The sequence below is a fragment of the Rutidosis leptorrhynchoides genome, chromosome 3 (genome assembly GCF_046630445.1).
Source record: "Rutidosis leptorrhynchoides isolate AG116_Rl617_1_P2 chromosome 3, CSIRO_AGI_Rlap_v1, whole genome shotgun sequence".
NCBI lineage: Eukaryota > Viridiplantae > Streptophyta > Magnoliopsida > Asterales > Asteraceae > Rutidosis > Rutidosis leptorrhynchoides.
This window is the reverse complement of record NC_092335.1, coordinates 489,682,455-489,693,901: the sequence shown is the minus strand read 5'-3', so window position 1 is coordinate 489,693,901 and position 11,447 is coordinate 489,682,455.

Here is an 11,447-nt window from a genome sequence, read left to right as displayed (position 1 = left end):
TAGTAGTCTCATTTTATGTATTGAAACAACCCAACCCTTATTAAACCAGACCATAAAATTTTTTCCTTTTAATATACGTTAAATAACACTTTAGGTCCCAATACACAATTTCCAAAACGTATTTAGTACTAAAGTAAGTTCAGCGAACTTGAAGACATACAATAATAATTAAAACTCCTTAATACAATAATACGTTGGTTAAATCGTAAACCGGTTATAATCATTATGACCCGACTAGTTCCGTTTACACAAAAAACGAGCATGGCGATTTGGGACTACGCTACCCAAATCCTAATTGATCCAAAAGCACATCTTCTAAAGCAAACTACGCAAATCCACTAGTCCCCATGCTTACCCGAGCCACCGCCTCCATGCAAAACTATAAAAATGTAAACAACGAGAGGGTATGCTAACGCTTAGTGAGTGAGAATATATATATATATATATATATATATATATATATATATATATATATATATATATATATATATATATATATATATATATATGCATAAAATGGACACGCCAAACAATAATAAACAAATAACGCATACCGGAGCATCCAAGCATAAAGGCAAGCTAAGCTAAGCATACCGTACGATCATTAAGCAACAAGCTAAAGATATAACAAATATAAGTACCCCAACGACAATGTGAACAACGTCAAATAGCTACACCCGGAGGGTTAGCTACATCACAAACAATTCGACAATATATGAACATCCAAGGTTAACCCCTTAACCCAATACCGAAACCGACTACCAATTACCAACATGAAGATTGGCCGAACTACACGAGTCTTAGTAAATCCGCAAATACACGAGACTACTATCTTCAATAACACAACAACATCGAGGTTGGACGAACTCCACGAGCCTTAGTAATCCGCAACCACACGAGATCACTACCTTAATAATATGACCGAACTACACGTGTCATCGTGAATCCGCATACACACATGACTAACTTCTCAATATCGACCCTTCGCCATTGGGGTTATCCAATTCACAACACGATTAAATATCAACCCTTCGCCATTAGGGTTAAATAGTCCACATCACAATCACAAGTTATAACGTACACACAAAACGTGCACCTCGCCAAACGTGGTCAACCAAAATGCACAACCGTGCCAATTGGACCCATACACGAGTCCATTAAATCCACCTATATGTGAAGTGAGCTCTATAACCGAGAATCACTTCACCCGACCCGCACCCATCCTACACATACATATGTACATAGGATATTAACACTCACCTTGTCATCTTGATGAATGCCACCGAATAATCCGCAACTCGCCGATGGAATGTACCTATTCCATTATCACAAATACAATAACACAATTAGGGTGGACTTACAAACCAACCCAAATTGACAACTAGTGCAATTTCGACCCAATTGCACTTCCAAGCACAAAACGTGCACAAACTAACCAATTATCACTAACACTAGTGACAATGGTCCTAATACACCAATTAAACCCATTCATAAGTGTTAAATACCAATCTTGCCCATTTTAACACCTAAACCCTAATTTTGACCCATTTCAAAATTAGTCAACCAAACACACCCAAATGAGTTTCAACACTTCCATAATCACTAATCATAGTGTTTACACTCAATTTAAAGCCCTAATCAAGGCTAAACTCATCAACCAACCCAAAACCCGCCTTCATCACTAATAAACCCGAATCCTAGTTATTATCTTCCATTAACAACTAGTGGGGTTCCATGTATAAACATGCAATCAAAAGCCCTAAATTAGATGAAGAACACGAAAATGAATTTCGGAGTTAGAGCTTACCGCTAGTATCATCTTGTAGCTAAGAACGAGGAGAACAAACTTGTCTCATACGCTTTCGATCGAATCCCGCTTCTTCCTTTCTAAAAATCCCTTTGAATCAAATGGGGTTTTGAAGTTTGAGAGGAAAAATAGAAAGAAAAGGAAAAAGAAATGACGAAATGAAATGAATGGATGAGATTAAGATCTCAAATCTGGCTCACACATGAAATGTTTAAAATGCCCTTGAACCTCATTTAAAATTACAAAAACCTGGTACCAGTCCGCCCAGAATGCCGCGCCGTGGCCCCAATCCTCGCGCCGTGACATTTAACGTGATTTGTTGCCTGCCTTACCATGTTTCCTGATTCTGATTTGTTTGGTTTGTCGCGCCGCGACCCTTTCCTCCGCGCCTCGACCTTTAATGCGGTCTGATCATTTTCTCGAGTAAAAGAACCTTAACACACGAACACGCCTGGAATCCTTCATACACTAGTCATACATACACGATACACCTATATATCTTATACGAGGAAAATGGGGTGTTACAACTCTCCTCCTCTTATTTTGATCACGTCTTCGTGATCCTAATCACTTAATCAATCCGAACCTTCACGCTATGGTTTTAAATAAATGTTGTAATCCGACTTCCAACACATTTCTCATTAACTCGAAGATTAATCCATTACTAAATACACACATGCACTCCTCTCGAGACGTGCAACACATATGACATACGAAACTTATAATGATCACGGAGAATACGAGAGGCCGCCACTATTCTTCCAACTCCTCTAGGTAATTCTTTTCAAAGAGTTACCCATAACAACTAAATCGTCACCCGTGATATATTAAAATCCACAAATCCGAGCATCAACACTTGCTCAATCCCTCACATCGGGAAACTCAACCAATCTCGTACCGAGATATCAACTCCTTAGCGTTCCATACCAAGTACAATGCTAAAAGTAAACACATCCCAAAATAACGTCAACCATCTAACCGATGAAGACCGAATAAAAGCGAATCCTTACGGATAACACTTACCACTTAACATCCCTTGTAGTGCACACTACGACCAATACGCAACTACCGCAACACCATAAGCAAACGGCTAAAACCGATAGCGCCCAATCGACTATGGCAACGCTAATCCCAAGGTGTACAAAATCGACTATTGTCACATCCGTAACAACTTGTGAGTGAAACACGGCTATCGCATCACTAATCACACGACGTGGTCCTTACGACCCCACCATCGGCGTATAAAACAACCAAAAGTTCACACAACATGGTCCTTACGACCCCACCATTGGCGTATAAAACAACCAATAGATCACACATCCAACAACATGAAGGATGGCCAAAAATTACACGCGCCTTAGTGAATTCGCACCACACGCGACTCACTACCTCCACCGCACAACAATCGGGATTGTCCGAACTACACGCGCCCTAGTGAATCTGAACTACACGAGAATCACTATCCCAAAAGAATGACCGCATCCACACGTGTCATTGGGAATCCGAACTACACGAGACTAACTTCCACATAAGATGACCGAACTACACGCGTCACCGTGAATCCGCATCCACACGTGATCCACTTCCCAAATCTCAACACAGGAATTGTACTCCCATTCCCCATCGGTACTCGCATTTCCCGATAACGTTATACCATACCGATATAACACTACACCCATGATGAAGTTAGCGGACCGCGTCACAGCCATAACCTACCAATCAACGCTCTTTTGGCCTCAATCGAAGAGTAGTGCAACATCGCGCACTGCAACACTATAGTGAATCCTAACGGAATACACTAACTGAAATGTCCCGTTCATATTGATTATAAACGTTCCATATTAATTGATTTCGTCGCGAGGTTTTGACCTCTATATGATACATTTTTCAAAGACTGCATTCATTTTTAAAACAACCATAACCTTTATTTTATCGATAAAGGTTTAAAAAGCATTACGTAGATTATCAAATAATGATAATCTAAAATATACCATTTACACACGACCATTACATAATGGTTTACAATATGAATATATTACATCAAAAATAAGTTTCTTGAATGCAGTTTTACATAATATCATACAAGCATGGACTCCAAATCTTGTCCTTATTTTAGTATGCAACAGTGGAAGCTCTTAATAATCACCTGAGAATAAACATGCTTAAAACGTCAATAAAAATATTGGTGAGTTATAGGTTTAACCTATATATTATCAAATCATAATAATAGACCACAAGATTTCATATTTCAATACATCCCATACATAGAGATAAAAATCATTCATACGGTGAACACCTGGTAACCGACATTAACAGGATGCATATAAGAATATCCCCATCATTCTGGGACATCCATCGGACATGATATAAAAACTCGAAGTACTAAAGCATCCGCTACAATGGATGGGGTTTGTTGGGCCCAATAGATCTATCTTTAGGATTCGCGTCAATTAGTAGACTGCTTTACTAATTCTTAGGTTACCAAGTAAAAGGGGCATATTCGGCTTCGATCGTTCAACCATAGAAAGTAGTTTCATGTGTAGTGACCTGAACTTTTCCATGTTTGTATATATTAATTGAGATTGATATTTACATGATTAAATGTTTCCAACATGTTAAGCAATCAAACTTGTTACGACTTGATTAATTGAAATATGTTTCATATAGACAATTGACCACCCAAGTTGACCGGCGATTCACGAACGTTAAAACTTGTAAAAATGACATGACGATATATATATGGATATACATATGGTTAACATGAGATTATTATAAGTAAGTATCTCCATAAATTTATTAACAATGAGTTATATACATATAAACAAGACTACTAACTTAAGGATTTCGAAATGAGACATATATGTAACGATTATCATTGTAACGACATTTAAATGTATATATATCATATTAAGATATATTAATATATCATAATATCATGATAATATAATAATTTAACATCTCATTAGATATAATAAACAATGGGTTAACAACATTAATTGAGATCGTTAACTTAAAGGTTTCAAAACAACACTTACATGTAACGACTAACGATGACTTAACGACTCAGTTAAAATGTATATACATTTAGTGTATTTAGATGTATTAAAATACTTTTGGAAGACTTCAAGACATATATCAAAACACTCATACTTAACGAAAATGGTTACAGTTACTTTCCCATTCTTTTCTTTCATCAAGAATTCTAGTCGTATTTTTACCCGTATTATACACAGCTTCAAAACATACTTACTATGGGTATATATCAATAGGAACTAGCATGGGATTCCACTCTTGATTATGTCATGTATGACTAATCAATTTTAACTTCTACCATGAGCTAGTCAACTAACTAGAACTCCTTTTAACCCCACTCACCACTCACCAATTACCACTCATCATTCACTCCATTTCACTTCCAATTCTCTTTCTAATTCTCTCTCAACATACCCACACTATTATGAACGTATTTTTCTAGTAGTTAATCATCATCTTCATCAAAAATCACTTCAAGAATCAAGCTATAATCATCATAGGAAGAACACTTCAAGAACACTTCAAAAATCCCTTCAAGTTTACTAATTTACTTCCAAGCTTTCTAATCCATTCCAAGTAATCATCTAAGATCAAGAAACCTTTGTTATATACGGTAGGTTATCTTTCTTATTCAAGGTAATATTCATATTCAAACTTTGATTCAATTTCTATAACTATAAACTATCTTAATTCGAGTAAAAATCTTACTTGAACTTGTTTTTGTGTCATGATCCTACTTCAAGAACTTTCAAGCCATCCAAGATCCTTTGAAGCTAGATCATTTTTTGTCACTTCCAGTAGGTTTACCTACTAAACTTGAGGTAGTAATGATGTTCATAACATCATTCGATTCATATATATAAAACTATCTTATTCGAAGGTTTAAACTCGTAATCACTAGAACATAGTTTAGTTAATTCTAAACTTGTTCGCAAACAAAAGTTAATCCTTCTAACTTGACTTTTAAAATTAACTAAACACATGTTCTATATCTATATGATATGCTAACTTAATGATTTAAAACCTGGAAACACGAAAAACACCGTAAAACCGGATTTACGCCGTCGTAGTAACACCGCGGGCTGTTTTGGGTTAGTTAATTAAAAACTATGATAAACTTTGATTTAAAGTTTGTTATTCTGAGAAAATGATTTTTATTATTAACATGAAACTATATCCAAAAATTATGGTTAAACTCAAAGTGGAAGTATGTTTTCTAAAATGGTCATCTAGACGTCGTTCTTTCGACTGAAATGACTACCTTTACAAAAATGACTTGTAACTTATTTTTCCGACTATAAACCTATAAATTTTCTGTTTAGATTCATAAAATAGAGTTCAATATGAAACCATAGCAATTTGATTCACTCAAAACGGATTTAAAATGAAGAAGTTATGGGTAAAACAAGATTGGATAATTTTTCTCATTTTAGCTACGTGAAAATTGGTAACAAATCTATTCCAACCATAACTTAATCAACTTGTATTGTATATTATGTAATCTTGAGATACCATAGACACGTATACAATGTTTCGACCTATCATGTCGACACATCTATATATATTTCGGAACAACCATAGAAACTCTATATGTGAATGTTGGAGTTAGCTATACAGGGTTGAGGTTGATTCCAAAATATATATAGTTTGAGTTGTGATCAATACAGAGATACGTATACACTGGGTCGTGGATTGATTCAAGATAATATTTATCGATTTATTTCTGTACATCTAACTGTGGACAACTAGTTGTAGGTTACTAACGAGGACAGCTGACTTAATAAACTTAAAACATCAAAATATATTAAAAGTCTTGTAAATATATTTTGAACATCCTTTAATATATATGTATATATTGTTATAGGTTCGTGAATCAACAGTAGCCAAGTCTTACTTCTCGACGAAGTAAAAATCTGTGAAAGTGAGTTATAGTCCCACTTTTAAAATCTAATATTTTGGGATGAGAATACATGCAGGTTTTATAAATGATTTACAAAATAGACACAAGTACGTGAAACTACATTCTATGGTTGAATTATCAAAATCGAATATGCCCCTTTTTATTAAGTCTGGTAATCTAAGAATTAGGGAATAGACACCCTAATTGACACGAATCCTAAAGATAGATCTATTGGGCCTAACAAACCCCATCCAAAGTACCGGATGCTTTAGTACTTCGAAATTTGTATCATATCCGAAGGGTGTCCCGGAATGATGGGGATATTCTTATATATGCATCTTGTTAATGTCGGTTACCAGGTGTTCACCATATGAATGATTTTTATCTCTATGTATGGGATGTGTATTGAAATATGAAATCTTGTGGTCTATTGTTACGATTTGATATATATAGGTTAAACCTATAACTCACCAACATTTTTGTTGACGTTTAAAGCATGTTTATTCTCAGGTGAATATTAAGAGCTTCCGCTGTTGCATACTAAAATAAGGACAAGATTTGGAGTCCATGTTTGTATGATATTGTGTAAAAACTGCATTCAAGAAACTGATTTCGATGTAACATATTTGTATTGTAAACCATTATGTAATGGTCGTGTGTAAACAGGATATTTTAGATTATCATTATTTGATAATCTACGTAAAGCTTTTTAAACCTTTATTTATGAAATAAAGGTTATGGTTTGTTTTAAAAATGAACGCAGTCTTTGAAAAATGTCTCATATAGAGGTCAAAACCTCGCAACGAAATCAATTAATATGGAACGTTTTTAATCAATACGAACGGGACATTTCAGTTGGTATCCGAGCGTTGGTCTTAGAGAACCAGAATTTTGCATTAGTGTGTCTTATCTAGTTTGTTAGGATGCATTAGTGAGTCTGGACTTCGACCGAGTTTACTTGAAAAATGATTGCTTAACAAATTTTGTTGGAAACTATATATTTTTAACATGTGAATATTATGTGATATATTAATCTCTTAACGCGTTTGATATTATGTGATAGATGTCTACCTCTAGAACAAGTCCCATTGACTCACCTAATAATAATGAAGAGTCAAATGTAAATTGGAATGATTCGTGGACTGATTCACAAGTTCCCGAAGAGGAACTGGAAGAAGAGTCGGAACCGGAAGAAGAATCGGAACCGGATGAAGAAATAGAACCGGTGGGGGAAATAATAAAATGGTTAAGTAAAAGAAAATCCTCAACCAACCGACCAAGGTTAATTATGGTCAATGGTGTTTCCGCCAAGGAAGCAAAATATTGGGAGGATTACCAATTCTCCGATGAATCGGATTCCGACGAGAATTCCGATGATGTTATAGAAATTACCCCAACTGAATTTAAAAAAGGCAAAAGAAAATAATAAGGGAAAGGGCATAAAAATAGAGAAATCTAATTCCAACCCCGATGAACTTTATATGTATCGTCAACCCCCGAAGTCCTTAAGTTGTAACAATGACCCGGGAACCTCTAAACCACCAGGTTTTTCTAAACCAGTGTGGATAACGACGGCTCGTATTAGGGGAACATCATATATCCCTAGAAACTTGGCAAAATGAACCAAAACCGAAGAAGAAGAAGAAACAAGCGAGTCGGAATAAGATAGTTGTATTCATGTGGTGTAATATAAGTAATATAGTGTGCTTATGCTTTATGATATATGTAAAAATTGCTTGTATTAATAAGTATTTTTTTTATGAATCTAACTCTTGTCTATTTTACAGTATAAAAACACAAAATGGATAGACAACCCAATATTTTAAGAGACCTACCCGGAGACATGATTGATGAAATCTTGTCTAGAGTCGGTCAGAATTCTTCGGCACAACTATTTAAGGCGAGATCAGTTTGTAAGACATTCGAAGAACGTTCCAAGAATGCCTTGGTTTATAAAAGGCTTTCGTTCGAAAGATGGGGGATATCACATTGGGAAATCCATAAGTTACGATGTGTTTACTTTGACACATATATTGCGGGGAACCCAAATGCTATTTTACGCAATGGGTTAAGAAATTATTTTGACTCAATATATCCGAATATTGGACTTCGTGATTTAGAAAAAGCGGCTAACATGCAACATAAAGAAGCATGTTATGCTTACGGATTAGTAATGTTCGCTTCTCACCAAAGTGAGAACAAGAACATCGGCCTACAACTATTAAACAAAACGTTCCCACAAGTGACGGAGTCGGTAATTGGGGTAAGAAATGAGGTTTTTAGATTGTTACGGGACTGTTGGACATTACGTAACCCTCATCCCTTTGACGACGTTACAACAGGCTGTCTTATCAACGGCCATAACGGTTATGTTCCATAAGACCAAGGATGGGAAGTAATCCTAGTAAAACCAGAATGCATGACTTGTTTCTGGACGTATGAATTACGTGTCTTTATTGCCTTTGCTGAACGACTTGTGTACTAGCTAGAATTATCTTCACAACCATCTTGTATCAAATTTATTGTGTGCTATATTTCATGCTATATGTAAAATAAGCGGTATTGTAAGTTTGTAAAATATTGTGTAAAAGTTTGAACGCGAAATATTATTATAATCAGTTTTTCATATAGAATTGTAGTAGTTGAATTGTATATTAGCTACTAAGTATGAACTTAACGGGTAGGTACTACCCGAATTTAAACTTATAAAATGCTAATATGAAGAAAAAGCTTTTATAAATGAGTTCATATTATGCTACAAAATACTATTAACTACTCTTAATATTCTGTATGATTAACTTGTTCCATTTGACTATTTTGAAGGAAATGGCACCGACTACTCGACACACCGTGAATATGAATGAAGAGGAATTCCGTACTTTTCTAGCTTCAAACATAGCCGCAGTACAGGCTGCGCTACATACCAACAATAACCTTGGATCTAGCAGTACAGGAAATCGTGTAGGATGCACCTACAAAGAATTCACTGCCTGCAAACCTTTGGAATTTGATGGAACCGAAGGACCGATCGGATTGAAACGGTGGACCAAGAAGGTCGAATCGGTGTTTGCCATAAGTAAGTGTACTGAAGAGGACAAAGTGAAGTACGCTACGCATACCTTCACAGGTTCTGCGTTAACATGGTGGAATACCTATCTAGAGCAAGTGGGACAAGACGATGCGTACGCACTACCGTGGTCAGTATTCAAGCACTTGATGAACGAGAAGTACCGTCCCCGAACCGAGGTCAATAAGCTCAAGACAGAACTTAGAGGGTTACGAACCCAAGGATTTGATATTACCACGTACGAAAGACGATTCACAGAATTGTGCCTATTGTGTCCGAGAGCATTCGAAGATGAGGAAGAGAAGATCGACGCGTTTGTGAAAGGATTACCGGAAAGAATCCAAGAAGATATAAGTTCACACGAGCCCGCCTCCATACAACAGGCATGTAGAATGGCTCACAAACTAGTGAACCAGATTGAAGAAAGAATTAAAGAACAGACTGCTGAAGAGGCCAATGTGAAGCAAGTCAAAAGAAAGTGGGAGGAAAACGGTGATAAGAATCACCAATACAACAACAACAGCAATTACAACAATAATCGCAATAATTATCCCAACAATCGCAACATCAATCGCAACTATAACAAACGGCCCAACAACAACAACAACAACAACAACAACAACAACAATAACAACAACAACAACAACAACAACAACAGCAACTACAACAATCATCCCAACAACAATAATAACCGCAACAATAACAACAATCAGATGCAGCTATGCCAAAGGTGTGAAAAGTATCACTCGGGGTTCTGCACCAAATTTTGCAACAAGTGTAAAAGAAATGGTCATAGCGCGGTGAAGTGTGAGGTCTACGGACCAGGGGTTAATAGAACGAAAGGAACAAATGGTGTCGGAACGAGTAATGGCGGAGCAAGTTATGCCAATGTAGTTTGTTATAAATGTGGAAAACCGGGCCACATTATTAGAAATTGCCCGAACCAGGAGAACACGAATGGACAAGGCCGCGGAAGAGTTTTCAATATTAATGCGGCAGAGGCACAGGAAGACCCGGAGCTTGTTACGGGTACGTTTCTTATTGACAATCAATCTGCTTACGTTTTATTTGATTCGGGTGCGGATAGAAGCTATATGAGTAGAGATTTTTGTGCTAAATTAAGTTGTCCATTGACGCCTTTGGATAGTAAATTTTTACTCGAATTAGCAAATGGTAAATTAATTTCAGCAGATAATATATGTCGGAATCGAGAAATTAAACTGGTTAGCGAAACATTTAAGATTGATTTGATACCAGTAGAGTTAGGGAGTTTCGATGTGATAATCGGTATGGACTGGTTGAAAGAAGTGAAAGCAGAGATCGTTTGTTACAAAAATGCAATTCGCATTATACGAGAAAAAGGAAAACCCTTAATGGTGTACGGAGAAAAGGGCAACACGAAGCTACATCTTATTAGTAATTTGAAGGCACAAAAACTAATAAGAAAAGGTTGCTATGCTGTTCTAGCACACGTCGAGAAAGTACAAACTGAAGAAAAGAGCATCAATGATGTTCCCATTGCAAAAGAATTTCCCGATGTATTTCCGAAAGAATTACCGGGATTACCCCCACATCGATCCGTTGAATTTCAAATAGATCTTGTACCAGGAGCTGCACCAATAGCTCGTGCTCCTTACAGA